General features: G+C 45.3%; 1 protein-coding gene across 25 annotated transcripts in view; it reads right to left on the bottom strand.

The window, feature by feature from the left end:
• The window catches only part of SORBS2 (sorbin and SH3 domain containing 2), a 532357-nt gene that overhangs the window by 399121 nt on the left and 108291 nt on the right, over window positions 1-24945 (bottom strand). For 23 of the 25 annotated variants that reach the window (XM_063920786.1, XM_063920787.1, XM_063920780.1 and 20 more), the window contains exon 2: window positions 8940-9073. The exons of the other annotated variants lie outside the window; for them this stretch is intronic. The gene's annotated coding sequence lies outside the window, so the exon portion shown is untranslated. The remainder of the gene's footprint in view (window positions 1-8939; window positions 9074-24945) is intronic. 25 annotated transcript variants of the gene reach the window in all.

The raw sequence follows: 24945 nt of genomic DNA on the forward strand, positions 1-24945 counted from the left end.
ACAGTTGAGGAATCAAAATGATAATCTGAAGTTGGTGATTCCTGATTTACCAGATAGTAATTGTCATGACATTGAACCTGGGGATTATGTAATGATACGAAATTTTCTACGCTCAGGTTGTCTTATTGATAGATGGGAAGGACCATACCAGGTCTTATTGACTAGCACCACAGCATTGAAGGTTGCTGAGAGAGAGACTTGGGTCCATTCATCCCACTGCAAAAAGGTTGCTGATCCAGAGAAGTCCCGTGATAAGGAACAGACGGTAGAGGTTGTATCACTAGAGTGTCTGTTCCAGGAGGACTGAGGCGGCACCTGAGCCTTGAAGACCGGAAGCAGTTGTCGACTCCCTTCTCCCTTTTATTGTTTTTCTCCACTTCCCAGCCCCTCTCCCTTAAAATTTCTTTTTCCCCCTTCTCATTCTTCTCTATTTCCTCCTCAAAGATGGACTTGCCCCAAGAGACTGTGATCCGGATTTTGATGTTAACCATGATGTTGACCAGAGCAGTCTGTTCCGGCGAGAGTACCATAGAGGTCGAAAGAGGTTCTGGAATGGGTTCCGATTATGATGATGGAGGCGTAGTTTTCCAAGATCAACCAAACCAACAAGCAAAGGCGAGTATCAGAAAACGATCCGATAGAAGAAATTGTGATGGATTGTTAGCTGAAGAAAATTGTATCTGTAGGCTCTGTGATAATCTGGTTGAAGATGGGTGCATAAAGAAATGCCAATCCAGTTTTAATATCCATATGGACCGGCATCCATTGAGTGACTATCACTCCTTAGTGGGTAACGTGTTAAACCAAACAGATTGTTGGGTATGCTCTCAAGTACCTCAGGGTCACAGCAAATCAGGGCTAGTACCATTTCCTTTAACGTTAGGGGAGGTACTTGAGCTAAGTGGTGGGAGACCGGTGGATCGGAGGTTTAACATCTCCAGCCCTCCTAGTTTGAAGCTCCACCAATACCATGTGGATAGGTCCCTCATATGTTTTAACATCTCCAATCCCAGAAAACCGGGAAATTGGGAAGTGTCATGGAGCAACCTTACCATGACCTTTTCACACAGAGCAGATAGAATGCCTACAGATACAGAGCTCGTACGCCATATAGCCAGTAGAGGAAAATCTTTTCGGTATCGATATACCTTAGGAAATAGGATTACTAGAGTTGGAGAGGTATCACCAGGATACTGTGCACATATCGTACAAACTGATACGTGCATTAAGCAGATGGAAGAATTAGGGTCAGGAGATTTCACCTGGAAGGTTTGTAACATGGTCATGTCCTTCTCCGTCCCTTATGTTCTCCCCGATGACGCATATTTCATATGCGGGAGAAAGGCGTACAAGTGGCTTGCCCCAAACTCTGAAGGATTGTGTTATATTGGAAAAGTATTGCCTGAAGTGATGACTGTTACACATGACAAAATGAAGGACATACACCGTGGTGCCCAAGCTCCTTATACTCACACTCATTACGAGCACCGAGTTAAAAGACAACTGTCAGAAAGGTTAGAGCATCCGGCCTCTGATCTTATCCATGAATCCACCGGGATTCAGGTTCTGGTAGCGTTAGATTTCACTCGCACCGCTCGAGGTGTGATGAATTATAGATACATTTCCGCACTCGCCAATTTGTTAGATAATATCACTGAAATGTATGATGACACGTTTAGATACACTGGAAGAGAACTTCAAGCTTACAAAACAGAACTAGTTCAGCATAGGATGGTTCTTAATTATCTTACAGCAGTAACAGGCGGATATTGTGTTACATTGGCAACACAGTACGGCATAAAGTGTTGCACGTATATCACAAATAGCACCGAGGACCCGGTAGAGGTCATAGACCAAAAGATGGACGATATTCTCCAATTGAAGTGGGAATTTCGTCGAAAACACAATCTCACCCTTGCTGCTGTAGGTAATGAGCTGACTGGTTGGGTGTCATGGTTGAACCCGCGAAATTGGTTCTCCGGCTTAGGAGACTGGGCTCAAGGAGTCATAATGGATGTTGGAAAGTTTCTACTATGTATCTTGGGTGTCGTTATATCGATTGGATTGATATTTAGATGCGGGCAGGCTTTAATGAGGTGCAAACAAAGTACAAAAGTGATGAGCTTGAGGAGTGAGGAAACCGTAATTAACCTGGATTTGATTTATGACCCAATGATAGAAACCAGAATGTGATGAAAATGCGATTATACGGTCCGTTTCTTTCACCTGTTTTTCTGCTTTTCTCCAAGATACAAAGACCCCCTTGGACGAGGAAGTTGACGAGACGCTATACAGACAACAGACAAGCACCAAAGAAGAAGATTTGACAACTTTAAATATGGACACTTGATGAACTTTGCCATGGATCCCCAGTTTCCCTAGTATTTTTAAACTCACGCTAGCCCAACATTTTTGTAAATCTGATGGCTCAGACAAAGCTATTTGCTCATGCCCAAGGAGCAATACAGCGCAAATAAGACGACTCTCAACAGATACCGAACACAACTTCAACAACAGATGTACATTTCCCTGACATAGAATATCATTGCATTTTTCGTAAGTGTTCTTTATCTTCATCTCTACAACCCCCAGGTAACGACACACATAGACGATAGGGAATACAGGCACAGATAGCAGCAACCACATACCTCCCCCATTCATGTATCATCAACTAAAATGTGCATCCCCATTTTGTTACAACCACAGCCGAAATGAGCTCGGTAGAGTTTGACAGTCCATCCACAGACCTGTACCACAGGATAAGAAGGAATTCAAATGTATACTTCGCAATACCTCGAAGCTTGATTTACCACACGTACGGCACGATGATACATGACCCTCCAAACATGGACTCATACACACATGCTTCTGCTTTCTCACTAGGTCATACCCTCTTCACACCTACTCCACTCTTCTCCCCTACCCAACCATGGAAATCAATTAACCCCTGACTTACATTTTTCTCCTTAAATATTTTAGAAGGTGGCAGTTATTATTGACTGCCAAAGGGTGGACTGTCAAAGTCAGAAAAATGTCTCTATGCACGTTGCCATATTTGCACCGTACACTGGTCCGCGCTGCGCATGCGTACGCTCTCCCGTGAGGGCGCATACCCGCGATAGCGTGCACTCGCAGGCGCGGTATGCGTATTTACGGTAGAGTTTATGTAGTCGTAGCGTGCGACTCATTCGTTACAAATGTTCACAATTAATGTAGTTTGTAGATCATGGTCACCTTGATAGATTCTGAAAGTCTGGTTAAAAATAGAAGGTCCCTGTTTAAAGGAATCCCTCTTTGTATTGTACGAAGGGTCTAACAGGAATCATACAGCAGTGTTTGGTACCCATCGGAAGAGTATTTAATTAGTAATATTCCGGTGTTGGTTTGGAGCGTATTAATCGCTCGTGCGAATAGTTATGGACATAAGAAGTTTATGTCCATTTCTATTATTTACACATACTCAGGTATGCGGCGGGAAACCCAGTTTCCCACCCACCTGAGCTGTTGGAAATCGTCACAGCCCACCTGTATGAATCACCCTATGACCTTTTGTTATGATGCAGGGCCGAATTCCTTCGGCCAATGGACAATGGGATTGTAGGACCAGGAGATTGCATTGTGTGTGGGGCATAAATAGGCAGGCCGACCACATCCAGCTCTCACTCTCTCATCAACGGTTATCTGCTGATAGCCGGGAGCTGGATATCGAGGCGCAGGCGATCATACCCTTTGTGCGTAAGTTTCTCTCCGTAATCATTGTCTTTCTGTGAGCCAATTTCTCTCATCTCTCTCTCTCTCTCTCTGTTCTGTTCTCTCATATCTCCCCTAGACTAGGCTAGTATTGTATTGTATTAGATAGTATTGTATTGTATTGCATTTAGGTCAGTGTAGTATTGTCTTTTTGTATTTATTGTTTAGTTCTGTGGTTAGGAAGTCTCTGTTATATTGTAGTGTATCATTTGTACTGTTATCCCCTTTTTCAAATATATTAGATATAATACAGTTAATAGGCTTCGGACCCTAAACAGGTATCTGTGTATTTTCTCATAGTGTTGTGTTCACTTGAGCGTCGGTGACGCTCAAGCAGCTTTGTAGTTAGTCAGGTTACACAAGGTTGCACTTACACCCTGTATTCACATTAAGGTATTCTGTGTATTTCATTGGTATAAGGTTTATACATAAAGGTATAGCGTTGTGAGCGTCAGCGCCGCTGGTGACCTCCTCGTGGTCTCGAGCGTATGCTACGCCATAGCGAATCATTACTCTAGTCATAACCAATAACGTGTCCTGTGATCACTGGGCCGTGAGCGAACGTGACGCTTGAGCGTCTCGCCTACGGCTGAGCGATCGTTACGCAACTAGCGTACCATTACGGTACTTCTTAAGCAAACAGCGTACAGTGTTCTTAGACTTCATAAAGGGTTGTTTATACGACAACGGAATTTAGAATTGTCAGTCTATTAAAAAAAAAAAATGAAGTTACCGAATTTTTGCCACACCGCACTGAATTTGCTTATGTCCACCCACAAGGAGGATGAGGTATTCAGGATAAATCGTAGGACATGGGCAGAGAGAATGCCCACACTCTGCACAATACCAAGACCTTTTGGCCAATATCTTCTGGCATGCTGACCGATTTGATTATCGGGGCTGAGCGTTTCTAGCCATTTTTGGACAGTTTTATTGGCATTTGGCCAAACACTCATGCCTACAAACTACAACATAAAACAGGCCAATCACCTGATTTATGGCAAAGTGGTCCAATAACTGCTTGGTGCGTACCTAGATTAATACTATTAATTATATGGAAGAGGTAATCTGGAATTTATAAGACCCAGAGTTTCTCAATCCTATACATAATATTATGTGATGTCGTCATTGGGTCTCCACCAACCTCTACCCAAGGTGTACAGGGATCTAAAAATGACTGCTGTCTGCGTGCAAAGTTCCTCCTCACTCTTGTGAGGTTCTGCCTACAGGCCATGGATTATAGTTTAGAGCCTTAACCCCATGGCTGAGTGCTAAAGCAAGAAGTGTAAAAACTATGTTATGGGAGCCAAAGTGTAAAAATATTAAGAATAGTCTGAAGGCCATTTTTGCCAAAAAGTGCTAATGGTCATTTATGAAGGCGCAGAAATGCAGATTGCTGTCAAGTGGAATACAGTTTTTTGAGCATGCACTACCTGTTTGACTGTCTACCACATACATACTGTACTATAGCTTTACAATAGTGGGAATTGCCCCCAGAATACGGAGGGAATACATATGATTTACCGGCAGACGAAATGCTGGCAGTCAGTATACAGACAGCGGCATCCCATCTTTCAGAATCCCGGCAGAGAATCTCCTTGCGGGCTCGCCATTCAGGCCCGGTGGCTCACTTCGCTCACCACAGGTTATATTCCCACTCGAAGTGGGAATACCTGGAGGTGGCCGGGATTCCAGGCATCGGTATTTCACTAGCTGTCAGGATTCTTGCATCTCAAATGGAGATGTGCCAACTTGTGCAGTTTGTTGGTCCCACGGTTAATACGTATACAGGAAGCAGTCCTGCCTGCTCCCACTGTATATGACAACCCCCTTTATTCATTTACTTTTTTCTCTCTACTAGTCCAAGTCTTACATTAATCATGACAGTGAAACAACTCCAAATTATGTTTTATATGTGTGTTTTTAATGATTTTTACATAGCTATTATTAAATGACCCTTACTAACTTGTCAAATCCATTCTTGGACTCAATGTTCCAGTGAGGTCCATCATCTGACTAAAATTTGTGGAAACTAGCCCGATTCTGCATCCTACTTATGTATTTGTCCATACTTGTCGTCATGACTTCACCATTACTGAGCAGACATTTGCATGTAGTGTAAGTGTTTCATGAGTGTGGATGGAATGGCAGCCTGTTCAGTGGTGAGTGGACACAGTGACTGGTCTCATTACAGATGGATCTCTAGCACCAAGGATAGGTCTGGGAAAAATTGTGCACTGATAGCGATGACAGCTAATTCTACAGGTGGATAGATAAGGGTAGTGTGGTGAACTCTGAATACAGGCAAAGATACACATTTATCGCAGAGCATGCAAGGAGTGCTCAGAGATAAATCAGCCGCTGTATGTTTTGGGCAAGCAAATCTCTCCTGTAAAGAACAATGCACATATATTGACATGACACATCCTTTATTAGAGACTGGTCATCTCTGTGTCAGATCCTTTGTTTCTTAACCACACATTGAGCAGCCGGCAGAAAAAAAATTATTTAAACAATTAGTCAATATTAAAAGCCAATGACTGTCTTAACAAATTAAGGCCATTTAGCGACAGCAAAGAAAATTGTATAGAACAGCAGTGAGAAAGTACATTGGGCTTTTCAAACATCAGTCCTCAAAGTACACTAACAGTGCAGGTTTTGGTGATATACTTGTTTAGCACAGATGGTTAAATCAAAATAACCGACGTACTAATTAAGTCACCTGTGGACAAGCATGCATATCACTAAAACCTGGACTGTAATGGGCCCTACAGACTTGGCGATGTGCCGCCGAGCTGCCCGACCGCCGATACGGCAGACAGGCGACCCGGCGGCGCAGGGTAGGGGGGGGGGCAGTGACAGGGGGAGTGGAGTTTCTTCACTCCCCCCGTCACCCGCTCCGTAGACGTGCAGGCAAATATGGACGATCTCGTCCATATTGGCCTGCATGCATAGCCGACAGGGTACCAGCGATGAACGAGCGCGGGGCCGCGCATCGTTCATCGCTGGTGCCTCCACACTGCACGATATGAACATTATCTCGTTCATTAATGAACGAGATCGTTCATATCGTGAAGTGATGTCGGCCAGTGTGTCCATTAGTGTGTCTTGAAGCAGAGTTTTGGAATGCCTGATGTACATTGATAAAAATGTATTACATAATGTACATTTTATTTTAAATTTGCACAGTAATCAAGATAAAGTTCAGTGCTGGATGTATAGAAATACAGGCAATGTTTTAATTTCATGGGACACAAGTAAGTGTAATACAGTATATGCAGTGGTGGGATTCAGCCGGTTCGCACCGGTTCTTCAGAACCGATACCTAGAGTTAGGTATGGTTCTTAGAACCGGTTGCTAATTGCGTGGGTGCTCCCGGGCCCGAGCACCCATGGACCGCGAGGAGCACCCATGGAACCCGCCGCTGCCCCAGTAACGCTAGCCGCCGCTGCCCCCGCAGTAGACTGAGCTGCGCTGGGGGCTGCAGAAGTGCTTCTGTACCATAGCAATGTAAAAAAAAAAGAACCAAAAATGGCCGCCGCCAAGGAGGAGACAGATGCTAGAGGTCACATTTGACCTCTAGCGCCTGTCTCCTCGGCGACGGGCATTTTAAGAGGGTGTTTTTTTTTACACTGCTGTGACTGCTATGGTACAGAAGCGCTTCCGCAGCCCCCAGCGCGTCTCAATCTACTGCGGGGGCTAGCAGTAACCACTGAAGTCCGCATCCACCCTTCTTAACTTTACTGGGGCAGCGGCCAGGAGATACCTAGCAACACGTAGGAAACCCCTGACAACGCACAGGAAACCCCTAGCAACACGCATGAAACCCCTGACAACGCACAGGAGACCCCTAGCAACGCGCATGAAACCCCTGGCAACGCACAGGAGACCCCTAGCAACATGCATGAAACCCCTGGCAACGCACAGGAGACCCCTAGCAACGCGCATGAAACCCCTGGCAACACACACGAGTCCCCAGGCAATGTAAGTGGCATTATTGTGTGTGGGCATAAAATGGTGTCAGCACCATAACTGTGTGTATCATAATATGTAATTGGCATTACAGTGTGTGGCATAACGCATAATGGGTGTTATTTGAGTATTAAATGCATGAATTATTAAGCTACCTTTCGGTATACTTAAAATGGTCATTAGGACATAGAACCGGTTGTTAATTTATTTGAATCCCACCACTGAGTATATGCACAGCAGGACCTCTACAATCTGACATCTGTGCGGACTGCAATGCTTGGTAGTTACTGTCCACACAGAGAGGAAGCCAAGGTGGACAGGTGTCTAAAAAAGGAAAGCATCCTAATTGAGACTCGGCGTCTCCAGTCTTGTCAATGGACTCCAGACCGTAACAGTTTGGGATGTGCTTGCAATGACTCAAGTGGTTAGCGATACAAGATAGCACAGTACACTATGGAATGTATTTTGTCTTTTTAGTTGGGAGTGGGGGGGGGGGGGGGCAGTGAGGACAGGAATTTATAGCGACCTGCTTATGCAGGATGTGTTTTTCTAATCCCCACTGACAATATAGCCCTTTCACTGCACACATTATATAACTAAAACCACAGGTATTTCATTTAGTGTCATGTGCTTGTAGTGGACAATAATTGTAATACAAGGGTTAGAATTACACTGATCTCTGAAATCCTGCCCTGTGGGAAACTATACTTTCACAGTGCCATACATTATATAGCTGCAATCCCCAAACCAAGTGCCATACATTATATAACTGCAATCACCAAACCATGTATGCTGAATGGCTACAAACATCATTACAATGACAGAACTACAAACTCATATACAAATGGGTCATATACTACCAACGTTGCTAAGGATAACATAAGTACAGAATGCAGGGTGCTAATGCCACTTTGGGAAATAAATCCATACAGCGTCCTGCCTTTGCAGCTGATATCCTTAGGATAAAAGCGAAGTGATGCAGAATGTGTGTTTGCAGGACGCAGTGCCCATCTTGCTGCAGTTCCAGGTGACAAACAATTAAGGCATTTATGATTTATGAACAATAATCACATTCATCCTGATAGAACTCAGCACCCAGGCAGACTTGGCAAAACTCACAAAAACTATAATGTTACCCCTTGTCACACTGAACCTTGTACCATATATAATGCACAAGCAGACAGCATAAAATGAGGAATGGATAGAACTGTACCTACCAGTCAGGTGCGCTCAGACCTCCAGGACAAGTGCAGCCAGGTACTAGGGTTGCTCTCAGCTATGCAGTCTGTGTTTACTTAAAGCAAGGGTTTCAGCTGTAACAGTTTCGGTTTTACCCAAATCCCGAGAGTGCCTACAGGGAGCAGGAAGAGAGACACGGTCAGAGAGAGCAGGAATTTCAGCTGCTACTGTTCTCAGAGCATTGAGCTATTTCCAGCAGAAGCAGGGTTTGTCTGCAATCAGACTGTGTGCAGGAGAGACCTCCCTTTCTTCCTCTCCAGGGGCTACCTATCAAACTGGCTCCTTCACTACATCATTACAGTGAGAGCAGGCACAGGGAACATGCCAGCCTGCATTACATTGCATGTACCAGCAATAACATTCACAGTGCTTGCTGGTAGCAAGTTCATGGTTTCAGGCAGAACGCATATTGGAGAGGACTAGTGTGGAAGTGTATTACACCTATTGCTCCCAGACAGGCTATATTCATACTTTACACAAACTCAAGTTCACTGCATCCTCTAGACCAGGATAGGCAACCTGATACAGTTTAGGGGCAGCACTGGGTGGCCCTCTAGCCTTTGAAGGGAATGCACATTACTCCTAATCTCAGTAGCAAGTTAAATGAATACATTTAATCAATGAAAGAGAAACTAATCTGTAATAAGATATCAGTAGGCTTTTTAAACAAACCAATTAGGACAATGAAGTAGAAAGTAGCTGGAGGCTTGGGGGCCACATGTGGCCCATCACTGCTCTAGACCAGGCTTGTAAGACAATCTTTGACTTTCCAGCTTTTGTGGATCTACAGTATAAGCCCCAGCATGACTGGGCATGCTGAGACACATAGTTCAACAATCACTTAAGAACCACTGGTGCCCTACCTGTCTCTGTTAAGGACATTTATCTTTATTTAATCACCCATGTAGTTCCCTGCAATAATCTGTTTCTCTACTAACAGATATGAGGCGCCATTGTCGCAGACACTAATCCATTGTGAACATTTAAATGTAATTTCAAAGCTAATAAAAATTACATACTGAAAATTATGAAGACATTGCATTAAAGTTATATGTCTGCTAATATACCGTTCCTTATAGCATAGCATTTTGTGCACTGCTCACCTACATTCCTTATAGTATAGTATTCCGTGTACTGATCATCTACATTCCTTATAGCATAGTATTCCGTGTACTGATCACCTACATTCCTTATAGCATAGTATTCCGTGTACTGATCACAGAGCCGGCCTTAGGCATAGGCAAACTAGGCAAATGCCTAGGGCATTTGGTATGCTTAGGGGCACCAGCAGCTTCTGCTGATTAAAATGATATGCAGCATGCCTACATTGTGTGTGTGACTGCGGCTGTATCTGCATACGAAATGCTATATTGCAGTGTGTTCCTGGAAATCACTGTAATGTAGCATTTTGTATGCAGATACAGCCACAGTCACACACAGAATATAGGCATGCTGCATAGCATTTTAATCAGCAGAAGCTGCTTGTGCATCCTAGCCACATAGTAATGCAAATAAGATGCATTTTCATGAACAGAAGGCGCCCGACGTTAGCAGAGCTGCCAGCTGACTCATGCCAGGCATCTCCTGCAGAACTAGCGGCGGTGCTAGGGGGCACCAGCCAAAATCTTGCCTAGGGCATCATATTGGTTAAGGCCTTCTCTGACTGATCACCTACATTCCTTATAGCATAGTATTCCGTGTACTGATCACCTACATTCCTTATAGCATAGTATTCCGTGTACTGATCACCCACATTCCTTATAGCATAGTATTCCGTGTACTGATCACCCACATTCCTTATAGCATAGTATTCCGTGTACTGATCACCTACATTCCTTATAGCATAGTATTCCGTGTACTGATCACCCACATTCCTTATAGCATAGTATTCCGTGTACTGATCACCCACATTCCTTATAGCATAGTATTCCGTGTACTGATCACCTACATTCCTTATAGCATAGTATTCCGTGTACTGATCACCCACATTCCTTATAGCATAGTATTCCGTGTACTGATCACCTACATTCCTTATAGCATAGTATTCCGTGTACTGATCACCCACATTCCTTATAGCATAGTATTCCGTGTACTGATCACCTACATTCCTTATAGCATAGTATTCTGTGTACTGATCACCTACATTCCTTATAGCATAGTATTCTGTATACTGATCACCTACATTCCTTATAGCATAGTATTCTGTGTACTGATCACCTACATTCCTTATAGCATAGTATTCTGTGTACTGATCACCTACATTCCTTATAGCATAGTATTCCGTGTACTGATCGCCTACATTCCTTATAGCATAGTATTCTGTGTACTGATCACCTACATTCCTTATAGCATAGTATTCCGTGTACTGATCACCTACATTCCTTATAGCATAGTATTCCGTGTACTGATCACCCACATTCCTTATAGCATAGTATTCCGTGTACTGATCACCCACATTCCTTATAGCATAGTATTCCGTGTACTGATCACCTACATTCCTTATAGCATAGTATTCTGTGTACTGATCACCTACATTCCTTATAGCATAGTATTCTGTATACTGATCACCTACATTCCTTATAGCATAGTATTCTGTGTACTGATCACCTACATTCCTTATAGCATAGTATTCCGTGTACTGATCGCCTACATTCCTTATAGCATAGTATTCTGTGTACTGATCACCTACATTCCTTATAGCATAGTATTCCGTGTACTGATCACCTACATTCCTTATAGCATAGTATTCCGTGTACTGATCACCCACATTCCTTATAGCATAGTATTCCGTGTACTGATCACCTACATTCCTTATAGCATAGTATTCTGTGTACTGATCACCTACATTCCTTATAGCATAGTATTCCGTGTACTGATCACCTACATTCCTTATAGCATAGTATTCTGTATACTGATCACCTACATTCCTTATAGCATAGTATTCCGTGTACTGATCACCTACATTCCTTATAGCATAGTATTCTGTGTACTGATCACCTACATTCCTTATAGCATAGTATTCCGTGTACTGATCACCTACATTCCTTATAGCATAGTATTCCGTGTACTGATCACCCACATTCCTTATAGCATAGTATTCCGTGTACTGATCACCTACATTCCTTATAGCATAGTATTCTGTGTACTGATCACCTACATTCCTTATAGCATAGTATTCCGTGTACTGATCACCTACATTCCTTATAGCATAGTATTCTGTATACTGATCACCTACATTCCTTATAGCATAGTATTCCGTGTACTGATCACCTACATTCCTTATAGCATAGTATTCTGTGTACTGATCACCTACATTCCTTATAGCATAGTATTCTGTGTACTGATCACCCACATTCCTTATAGCATAGTATTCTGTATACTGATCACCTACATTCCTTATAGCATAGTATTCTGTGTACTGATCACCTACATTCCTTATAGCATAGTATTCCGTGTACTGATCACCTACATTCCTTATAGCATAGTATTCTGTATACTGATCACCTACATTCCTTATAGCATAGTATTCCGTGTACTGATCACCCACATTCCTTATAGCATAGTATTCTGTATACTGATCACCTACATTCCTTATAGCATAGTATTCTGTGTACTGATCACCCACATTCCTTATAGCATAGTATTCTGTATACTGATCACCTACATTCCTTATAGCATAGTATTCCGTGTACTGATCGCCTACATAACATGGAGACAGTTATTTTGTGTATTATGGGCCTGAATCAGAGAGGGACGCTACTGCATTCGCAGCTGTGATTCCTTATGAGGAGGAAATATGCTAATGCTGTAGCCACATGGAAATGGACTGAGTCGCCTCACAAATCTCGGCATATACTTACAAACACGCAGTGGTGGTCGCAAATCCCCTGAGATGCTGGCACCATGTTTTCTGTGTATGGGATCGCAGCGGTAGGCACAGACCACCCAGAAAATGGTCGCGACACGCCTTTCTTTTTGTTGCCATTCCCTGTACCTGCCCCAAATGGTCCCTGACTGTCCATCACTGTGCAAGTAAATCCTCACAGCAAGGAACTTGGCAAAAGGAACCTTGGCACATGCTTAGTGCAGCCATGAACCATGCACTGTCAGTCGATAAGCGCTCAGCTGCATAATCATCAGCATTGCATACATCTGTAAATAAGACTCTAGTAAACCAATATTCAGTTTGCCAATGCAACATAAACTAGTGAAATCCCTCTGCCCAACTGCCTCAGTGATGTCACTGGTTCCTAGGGAAATAATAGGCTGCATTCTTGTACCAATGTGGGTAATAAACAAGTATGTTTTAAGACACTATTATATGGGAAAGGTAAAAAGCACAAAGTTGTTTTCTCAAAAGAGAAAACAGAAGTGTTTTGCATATTATTGCCCTTTTAAATCCCACATCCAGAAAAGCCTACAAGCAGCAGCTACGAAAAACCACCAATTAGGAAACAGATTTTTTTTAACCTTTATCTTTTGTCAGTGCGACTTATTACATTGCTTCTCAAATCTGGTGCTATGGACCGCTAACAATGCCTGTTTTCCCCATCTCTCAGCTGCAGCACAGGTGTGTTATTTACGGACCGACACATGAAAGATGTACATGTGATCTGAATTATTTCAATTCTGATTCTATGAAGAGACCTTGAAAACATTCAGTGATAGTAGGCCATGAGACCCTGATTCAGTAAATGCTGCCCTAGGCGCAGAGCCAGCCCTAGCCAATTTGATGCCCTAGGCAAGATTTTGGCTGGTGCCCCCTAGCACCACCTCTAGTTCCGCCTCTGACCCTGCACCCCTTTCCCAGCACCATCACCCCTCACCCAAAGCAGTCCTCATTTTTGTGTTCCTACCCCCCATATTTTAAATAGGAACAGTTCGCACATTCGGCACACATCCCAAAAAGGGGTGTGTTCTTGCTGGGAAGCGGCATAGCCACACAATTGTACCCCCAATTCAAATTATGCCACACAGTAAGGCAACTTTACTCATATTTTATCATGCGATAATGTCCCTAATTCACGTTACACCACAGTAGTACCACTTTACCTTATAAACGTTACTCCTCGCAGTAGTGCCCCTTATTCACATTGAATTGCTACTTATTAACATTACACCACACCATATTGCTCTTTATTCACATTAGACCACACAGTAATGCCCTTTCTATACGTTACAGTACAGCACCTTATACACATAATGACAAACATTAGTAATGCATTTAAACACATAATACCACACAGTAATGCCCCTTACACATTATGCCAACCTTTATTAATGCCCTTATACACATAATGTCCCTTACACATACAGTATGCCGCACATTATTAATGCCTTTATACACATACTGATGCACATAATGTCCCTTTCACATATGCCGCACATTATTAGTGAACTTATACACACAGTGACACACAGTGTCCCTTACACATTTGCCACACATTATTAATGCATTTATACACATGACACATGTCACGATCTTGACTGTAGTTCTCATATTTGGTGACTTACCTCTGCCATCTATCCTGGATCCTGCATCTTTTCTGTTCACTGGGATAAACAGCTTGCCAGTACCATTAGTTTCCAGAGTGCGATTTCTCTGCCTGGAAGGTGAGCGTTAACGAGCTGTTGATTAACCTTCTATGTGAATCTGAATTCAGCAAGTCTCTCTATGCTGTGCCTACACAGCAATCATTGTTGTCATTATACTATACGCCTGTCTGACTCCAGTAGTCACCATATACATTGTGCTCAGCAATTGGAGTTTAGGCCTAAGGGTCAGCATCCTCTGTTCATTTGTAGGGGTTCGAGCTTCAGTGTTTTTTCAGCCTGCTAGGCCTCACTCCATATCAGATCCTGGCCTGGAGTACTGACATGATAGGGCCTGATCACCTGACCTGGAGCTATCCAATCCCGTGCCAGCCTGAGACTCCCTGAATCACCTGACCCTGTTCACCAATCACCAAGGACCAGGAAGTATAAGTAAAGAGACTTGTGTTACAGAGGCGGCCAGTACCTTGTGTCACACAGCTCAGTGTGAGCTTAATAGCTGAGCTCCCTAAGAGGCAACACTTTTACCTTGGTTCCGGTAAAACTCTGCTCTTTTGCTACCCAGTCTGGACTACAGTTGTGTTACCAATTATATCCAGTATCAGTCTAGTCTTAAAGACACAGTTGCAGTATTCTTCAGTCTCGTCTTAAAGACACAGCAGCAGTATTCTTCAGTCTCGTCTTAAAGCCACAGTATTCTTCAGTCTCGTCTTAAAGACACAGCCACACTATTATTCAGTCTCGTCTTAAAAGACACAGCTGCAGTATTATTCAGTTTCGTCTTAAAGCCATAGTATTCTTTAGTCTCTTTTTAAAAGACACAGCCACAGTATTCTTCAGCCTCATCTTAAAGTCACAGCTACAGTTTTCAGTTCTTCTTCAGCCTTGTCTTAAAGTCACAGCCACAGTCTTTGTTCTACATACAGTTGCGTTTCCAGTTATAACCGGTACCAGCCCGACAGCTGTTTCAACCACATCATAGTGGTTTTCCTCAAGGGCACACAGACACACACACAGTATTACTGTAAGGAACCCAAAAGCCGTAGTGGGAGCAGTTACTTCCCATAATTCCTTTGGTGGTGGCAGACAAATATGTTTTATTGTTAGGATAATTTCTGAGTGCGGATGTGAGCGTGAAACAACCCATTAGAATGCAATAGGGGTAAGATTTAAAAAAAAAAAAACCAAGGGGAAAAAAAAAAACCACACCTTGCACAAGCAGCAGGCTCACCAAAATACCGGAGTGGGACCCAGCTCTAGCATACATTAACAGTTGCAATGCTCCTGGCAGATATTTTGAAAAAGTTACTGTACTTTGAGTGTGGGTGATCTCCAATTACTGTTCCTATTAGAAAGTATTACCACAAAGGCTGGGATGAGGAGGCAAAATATTTAGCATAACTAATGTAATACTATACGTAAAATAAATATTTTTATACATAAAAATTGAGTGGAAAAGCTAGATTGTTATTTTTGATTATAGCCTACAAATTATCCTCTTTCTTATTACAGTAAGAAAATAGATTGTTAAAATGCGTGACCTGTGCTGCCGTGCATTTGGCTATTTATTTTGTGCATGTCATTTTTGTGCATGTAATTTTTATTGTTGTTCATGTATGTGAGTTGGGATTGGTTTGAACTATGACACATCATTAGTGGCAAAAAGAAAATCATCCTAGTATGTGACCTCCATAGATCAAACTCATCTTTGATGATGCTCTTACAGATAAAATATATGAACTCTTCCCAGGTGCACAACCATAATTGTGTATGTCTCATAGCAAAATACCGAAGGAGCCTCTGTCCCAGTGCTTCTAGGGGACACCTCTCCATAGCAGTTATTAATTTTATATCCCATATTAGTGCCCTAGTTCATTTTCTGAACTATAGTACTTCACATTGTATGGCTGCCAGTACACCTTATTCCACACAGTATATCTAATTCACATTATGACATACAAGTTTTCCCAGTTCATATTATGCCACATTACAATGCCCCCTTTTCATACTGTGCCACATTAGCAGGCCCTCCAGTACATATTGTGCCACACTGTGGTGGCCAGCAGTTCAAATTATGCCACATTTTAGTCAGTAGCGGATCTTGCCACGGGCAAGCAAGACTTTTGCCCGGGGCGCCGCCTTCCGGAGGGCACCGGCGCCATCCAGAGGGGGCAGCACCATGGCAAGATCCATTACTGCCCGCTGTGTCCCCCCGCTGTGAAGGGAACTAGACACTACGTGTCTAGTTTCCCTTCGTGGAGAGGACCTTTGCTGTGCGGTGCGCGATGACGTCATTGCGCACCGCACAGCATTGTGGGACTGACACAAACGCTAGGGGTCATAATTGACCTCTAGTGTCTGTCTATGCATGATCCGAGGAGAGGAGCAGCGCCGGCGGAGGTCTGCAGCGGTCGGGAATCAGGAGTGGGGATAGTGAGTATTCCTTTTTTTTCCCCTCTTTCAGCGGCGCTACTCTACTGTACAGGGGGCGTAACTGACCACGCCCCCTGTATGAAGCCACGCCCTATTTTCCACCCAAGGCGGCCAAAAGGGCTAGAACCGGCCCTGATTACAGTGCACTCTTAGCATTATAACATCCACTACATACCTCTCACTGAAAATGTAATGTCACACAAATCAGGCTGGAATGTATTGGAACGAATTGCTAATCTGCAATATTGGTATGCAACTTTATAACCTGGGTCCTCCCTAAGCTTCTGGGTGACACCCCTTGCACCCACTATAGTTCCGCCTATTACTCTGCTGTATGAGCAATTGATAAATAATGCAGCAGTGTAACTGCAACTACCAGTGATTTTAGAACAGAAAAGACAGCTATACATAACAATGTTGTTATTTTGTTATGTTTTTCACATGTATTTTTCCAAGTCAAAAGAGTAACTGTGACAAATAGGGATCTATTAAAAAAAAAAAAACATTGCTGGTGATATCTTTGCATAATAAAGACAATGCTATTTCAGAATAACATCAGATGCAGCCATCTACCGATTCGTTAACCTACTTTTCAGTGGGAATTTCCTTTGTGTTGAAAGCCATGTTTCTCTCCTGTAGCGGCGCACAATTGTTTAACATTCCCAGCTAATTGTACATGCTCATTACTTAGAAGATTTCATACTTTACATTCTTGAGGAAGTGTTTGTGAAAAGTGGATGTGGGTCGTTTTCACTAGATGCTAGTAGCTTTGTGTTCTGAATCTGTGTGTTATGAATATGATAAAACAACCGGGCTTCTATTCCTTATGACACCACACTGTCTACTTTCTACTTCAGATTTAACCATTCATCTTGTCAACTATTTTGGACTATTTGTAACTGGAAGCTCTTGGCATCTCACGTCCGTCACCAGAAACCACGGCTATTTTATCACATGAAGGTTTGCTTATGTTCTGATGTGTAATCTAGTGGCTTACATATACACTGGAGAAAAGTTATAATTCATTAAATAATGCATGTATATCATGAGTGCAGTGGTAACAATGCTACGTGTTACAAGCACTCTTAATTTCTACCAATTTATTTGGCTGTCTGAATGTACTCATTAAAGAGGCTTGCTTACTTAGGATTACATTCTTTAGAGTGAGTTCCACAAGACACCCCAGTAATGTCATAAGGCCAACTGTTCACATAAAGGGGAATATTTGTCAAAGCTTGGAAAGAGAGAAAAATAAGAATTTACTTACCGATAATTCTATTTCTCGTAGTCCGTAGTGGATGCTGGGGACTCCGTCAGGACCATGGGGAATAGCGGCTCCGCAGGAGACAGGGCACAAAAGTAAAAGCTTTAGGATCAGGTGGTGTGCACTGGCTCCTCCCCCTATGACCCTCCTCCAAGCCTCAGTTAGGATACTGTGCCCGGACGAGCGTACACAATAAGGAAGGATTTTGAATCCCGGGTAAGACTCATACCAGCCACACCAATCACACTGTACAACCTGTGATCTGAACCCAGTTAACAGCATGATAACAGCGGAGCCTCTGAAAAGATGGCTCACAACAATAATAACCCGATTTTTGTAACAATAACTATGTACAAGTATTGCAGACAATCCGCACTTGGGATGGGCGCCCAGCATCCACTACGGACTACGAGAAATAGAATTATCGGTAAGTAAATTCTTATTTTCTCTGACGTCCTAAGTGGATGCTGGGGACTCCGTCAGGACCATGGGGATTATACCAAAGCTCCCAAACGGGCGGGAGAGTGCGGATGACTCTGCAGCACCGAATGAGAGAACTCCAGGTCCTCCTCAGCCAGGGTGTGCCCCTGACCAAGTAGCAGCTCGGCAAAGTTGCAAAGCCGAGACCCCTCGGGCAGCCGCCCAAGATGAGCCCACCTTCCTTGTGGAATGGGCATTTACATATTTTGGCTGTGGCAGGCCTGCCACAGAATGTGCAAGCTGAATTGTACTACACATCCAACTAGCAATCGTCTGCTTAGAAGCAAGAGCACCCAGTTTTTTGGGTGCCTACAGGATAACAGCAAGTCAGTTTTCCTGACTCCAGCCGTCCTGGAAACCTATATTTTCAGGGCCCTGACAACATCTAGCAACTTGGAGTCCTCCAAGTCCCTAGTAGCCGCAGGTACCACAATAAGCTGGTGCAGGTGAAACGCTGACACCACCTTAGGGAGAAACTGGGGACGAGTCCGCAGCTCTGCCCTGTCCGAATGGACAATCAGATATGGGCTTTGTGAGACAAAGCCGCCAATTCTGACACTCGCCTGGCCGAGGCCAGGGCCAACAGCATGGTCACTTTCCATGTGAGATATTTCAAATCCACAGATTTGAGCGGTTTAAACCAATGTGATTTGAGGAATCCCAGAACTACGTTGAGATCCCACAGTGCCACTGGAGGCACAAAAGGGGGTTGTATATGCAGTACTCCCTTGACAAACTTCTGGACTTCAGGAACTGTAGCCAATTTTTTTTTGGAAGAAAATTGACAGGGCCGAAATTTGAACCTTAATGGACCCCAATTTGAGGCCCATAGACACTCCTGTTTGCAGGAAATGCAGGAATCGACCGAGTTGAAATTTCTTCGTGGGGCCTTCCTGGCCTCACACCCCGCAACATATTTTCGCCACATGTGGTGATAATGTTGTGCGGTCACCTCCTTCCTGGCTTTGACCAGGGTAGGAATGTTGGAACAGACATGGTACTTGCTGAAGCAAGTCCCTTCTTAGCGGCAGAGGCCATGAGTCCTCTGTGAGCATTTCTTGAAGTTCCGGGTACCAAGTCCTTCTTGGCCAATCCGGAGCCACGAGTATAGTTCTTACTCCTCTACGTCTTATAATTCTCAGTACCTTGGGTATGAGAAGCAGAGGAGGGAACACATACACCGACTGGTACACCCACGGTGTTACCAGAACGTCCACAGCTATTGCCTGAGGGTCTCTTGACCTGGCGCAATACCTGTCCAGTTTTTTGTTCAGGCGGGACGCCATCATGTCCACTTTTGGTCTTTCCCAACGGTTCACAATCATGTGGAAGACTTCCCGATGAAGTCCCCACTCTCCCGGGTGGAGGTCGTGCCTGCTGAGGAAGTCTGCTTCCCAGTTGTCCACTCCCGGAATGAACACTGCTGACAGTGTTATCACATGATTTTCCGCCCAGCGAAGAATCCTTGCAGTTTCTGCCATTGCCCTCCTGCTTCTTGTGCCGCCCTGTCTGTTTACGTGGGCGACTGCCGTGATGTTGTCCCACTGGATCAATACCGGCTGACCTTGAAGCAGAGGTCTTGCTAAGCTTAGAGCATTGTAAATTGCCCTTAGCTCCAGTATATTTATGTGGAGAGAAGTCTCCAGACTATATCACACTCCCTGGAAATTTTTTCCCTGTGTGACTGCTCCCCAGCCTCTCAGGCTGGCATCCGTGGTCACCAGGACCCAGTCCTGAATGCCGAATCTGCGGCCCTTTAATAGATGAGCACTCTGCAGCCACCGCAGAAGAAACACCCTTGTCCTTGGAGACAGGGTTATCCGCTGATGCATCTGAAGATGCGATCCGGACCATTTTTCCAGCAGATCCCACTGAAAAGTTCTTGCGTGAAATCTGCCGAATGGAATCGCTTCGTAAGAAGCCACCATTTTTCCCAGGACCCTTGTGCAATGATGCACTGACACTTTTCCTGGTTTTAGGAGGTTCCTGACTAGCTCGGATAACTCCCTGGCTTTCTTCTCCGGGAGAAACACCCTTTTCTGGACTGTGTCCAGAATCATCCCTAGGAACAGCAGACGTGTCGTCGGAAACAGCTGCGATTTTGGAATATTTAGAATCCACCCGTGCTGTCGTAGAACTACTTGAGATAGTGCTACTCCGACCTCCAACTGTTCTCTGGACCTTGCCCTTATCAGGAGATCGTCCATTTTCTTTGAAGAAGAATCATCATTTCGGCCATTACCTTGGTAAAGACCCGGGGTGCCGTGGACAATCCAAACGGCAGCGTCTGAAACTGATAGTGACAGTTCTGTACCACGAACCTGAGGTACCCTTGGTGAGAAGGGCAAATTTGGACATGGAGGTAAGCATCCCTGATGTCCAGGGACACCATATAGTCCCCTTCTTCCTGGTTCGCTATCACTGCTCTGAGTGACTCCATCTTGATTTGAACCTTTGTATGTAAGTGTTCAAATATTTCAGATTTAGAATAGGTCTCACCGAGCCGTCTGGCTTCAGTACCACAATATAGTGTGGAATAATACCCCTTTCCTTGTTGTAGGAGGGGTACTTTGATTATCACCAGCTAGGAATACAGCTTGTGAATTGTTTCCAATACTGCCTCCCTGTCGGAGGGAGACGTTGGTAAAGCAGACTTCAGGAACCTGCGAGGGGGAGACGTCTCGAATTTCCAATCTGTACCCCTGGGATACTACTTGTAGGCTCCAGGGGTCCACTTGCGAGTGAGCCCACTGCGTGCTGAAACTCTTGAGACGACCCCCCACTGCACCTGAGTCCGCTTGTACGGCCCCAGCGTCATGCTGAGGACTTGGTAGAAGCGGTGGAGGGCTTCTGTTCCTGGGAATGGGCTGCCTGCTGCAGTCTTCTTCCCTTTCCTCTACCCCTGGGCAGATATGACTGGCCTTTTGCCCGCTTGCCCTTATGGGGACGAAAGGACTGAGGCTGAAAAGACGGTGTCTTTTTCTGCTGAGATGTGACTTGGGGTAAAAAAGGTGGATTTTCCAGCTGTTGCCGTGGCCACCAGGTCCGATGGACCGACCCCAAATAACTCCTCCCCTTTATACGGCAATACTTCCATGTGCCGTTTGGAATCTGCATCACCTGACCACTGTCGTGTCCATAAACATCTTCTGGCAGATATGGACATCGCACTTACTCTTGATGCCAGAGTGCAAATATCCCTCTGTGCATCTCGCATATATAGAAATGCATCCTTTAAATGCTCTATAGTCAATAAAATACTGTCCCTGTCAAGGGTATCAATATTTTCAGTCAGGGAATCCGACCAAGCCACCCCAGCGCTGCACATCCAGGCTGAGGCGATCGCTGGTCACAGTATAACACCAGTATGTGTGTATATACTTTTTAAGATATTTTCCAGCCTCCTAACAGCTGGCTCCTTGAGGGCGGCCGTATCTGGAGACGGTAACGCCACTTGTGATAAGCGTGTGAGCGCCTTATCCACCCTAAGGGGTGTTTCCCAACGCCCCCTAACTTCTGGCGGGAAAAGGTATACCGCCAATAATTTTCTATCGGGGGAAACCCACGCATCATCACACACTTCATTTAATTTATCTGATTCAGGAAAAACTACAGGTAGTTTTTTCACACCCCACATAATACCCTTTTTTGTGGTACTTGTAGTATCAGAAATATGTAACACTCCTTCATTGCCCTTAACATGTAACGTGTGACCCTAAAGGAAAATACGTTTGTTTCTTCACCGTCGACGCTGGAGTCAGTGTCCGTGTCTGTGTCTGTGTCGACCGACTGAGGTAAATGGGCGTTTTAAAGCCCCTGACGGTGTTTGAGACGCCTGGACAGGTACTAATTTGTTTGCCGGCCGTCTCATGTCGTCAACCGACCTTGCAGCGTGTTGACATTATGACGTAATTCCCTAAATAAGCCATCCATTCCGGTGTCGACTCCCTAGAGAGTGACATCACCATTACAGGCAATTGCTCCGCCTCCTCACCAACATCGTCCTCATACATGTCGACACACACGTACCGACACACAGCACACACACAGGGAATGCTCTGATAGAGGACAGGACCCCACTAGCCCTTTGGGGAGACAGAGGGAGAGTTTGCCAGCACACACCAAAACGCTATAATTATACAGGGACAACCTTTATATAAGTGTTTTCCCTTATAGCATCTTAATATATAATCATATCGCCAAATAAGTGCCCCCCCTCTCTGTTTTAACCCTGTTTCTGTAGTGCAGTGCAGGGGAGAGCCTGGGAGCCTTCCCACCAGCAGTTCTGTGAGGGAAAATGGCGCTGTGTGCTGAGGAGAATAGGCCCCGCCCCCTTTTCGGCGGGCTTCTTCTCCCGTTTTTCTGACAACCTGGCAGGGGTTAAATACATCCATATAGCCCCAGAGGCTATATGTGATGTATTTTTTTAGCCAGTATAGGTACTTTCATTGCTGCCCAGGGCGCCCCCCCCAGCGCCCTGCACCCTCAGTGACCATTGGTGTGAAGTGTGCTGAGAGCAATGGCGCACAGCTGCAGTGCTGTGCGCTACCTCATGAAGACTGAGAAGTCTTCAGCCGCCGATTTCTGGACCTCTTCTCTCTTCAGCATCTGCAAGGGGGTCGGCGGCGCGGCTCCGGTGACCCATCCAGGCTGTACCTGTGATCGTCCCTCTGGAGCTAGTGTCCAGTAGCCTAAGAAGCCAATCCATCCTGCACGCAGGTGAGTTCACTTCTTCTCCCCTAAGTCCCTCGTTGCAGTGAGCCTGTTGCCAGCAGGACTCACTGAAAATAAAAAACCTAATAAAACTTTTACTCTAAGCAGCTCTTTAGGAGAGCCACCTAGATTGCACCCTTCTCGGCCGGGCACAAAAACCTAACTGGGGCTTGGAGGAGGGTCATAGGGGGAGGAGCCAGTGCACACCACCTGATCCTAAAGCTTTTACTTTTGTGCCCTGTCTCCTGCGGAGCCGCTATTCCCCATGGTCCTGACGGAGTCCCCAGCATCCACTTAGGACGTCAGAGAAATTGTGAAAGTTAAAGTATCAGCCGATCAGCTTCTACCTTACATTTTACAGGCTGTTTTAAAAATGACAGTTAGGAGCTGATTGGTTAACACTTTATCTCACTCCAAGCTTTGATAAATACTTCCCTTCATGTCTCGTCGCAAAATGTGATCTGCACAAACGCATACTGTAGGTTGTTATGGATCACAGATGTGAAATCATTTTACATTTATCAACACATATAGTAAACTAGGTGATTCATCGCGCCCTACGGGCGCTCTTCACACCGTCGGTTGGGGCTACGCCCCGTTAACCCCTGCACGCCTTTGAACATACACAGGCCAGTAGATAGGTGGTCAAGAGGTGCTGCGGGTGGGGAAGGGGAGGGTGTGGTAGGTCCGCGAATGGGGGAAGGCAGAGCCGGATTAAGACCATGGGGGGCCCGGGGTGCTTTAGACAGTGGGGTCCCTATTGAAGAGAGGGGTGGGGGGTGCACCTATTAACGGGGCCTAATGCCCACCATGCGCCCTCGGGCCGGGAGGGCCCGACTATAAATGGCCACGGGCCGAGAGGGCCCGACTACATACCCACAGGCCGGGAGCGCCTGACTGTACCTACGGGCCTAGTGCCCGATCCCTGACGGTCTAGGGAGGAAAGGGGGGGTGAGTGAGAAACCACCTCACTGAGGCTTCACCTGGTCCGGGTCATCTTCCATCAGGAGCACGGCGTCTTCCGTCCTTTTCAGCGGGCACCGGAGCTCTTCTCCCTCCATCCGGCTGTTCACCGCTCTTCAGCGCGGCCTCCCTCTTCGGCTCTCGCTCGGTGTCTTCTGCGCTCTTCCGCGCGGTCGTCTTCTTCGGCTCCCGCCCGGCATCTGACGTCAGATGCCGTGGGCGGGGCCAATGACCCGGCGAGACAATCTGATTGGCCGGCGCCCCGCGAGCCATGATTCACTCGCGGACGGCGCCGGATTTGAACTCCCGCCGCCAGCGCTTCAGATTGGCTGGCAAAACGGCGTCAAGTTTGAAGCGCCGCTGCCCGTCGCCACTTCCACTCTGGTGCAGGGAAACACCTGGTCCCTGCACCGGACACCCACCGCTTACTGACAGGCGCTGTCCTCTGCAGGGGACGCAGATCCCCTGCACCCTGGAGCTCTGATGTGGGGAGGGGGCCGGAGGTGCTGTGGTTGTTAGAGTGGTGGCTGCGGGGGTCCGGATGCGCTGCGGGCAGGGGAGGGGTGTGATGCGGGTGT

This window comes from Pseudophryne corroboree, chromosome 1 (assembly GCF_028390025.1).
Source record: "Pseudophryne corroboree isolate aPseCor3 chromosome 1, aPseCor3.hap2, whole genome shotgun sequence".
NCBI classification, from domain to species: Eukaryota; Metazoa; Chordata; class Amphibia; order Anura; family Myobatrachidae; genus Pseudophryne; species Pseudophryne corroboree.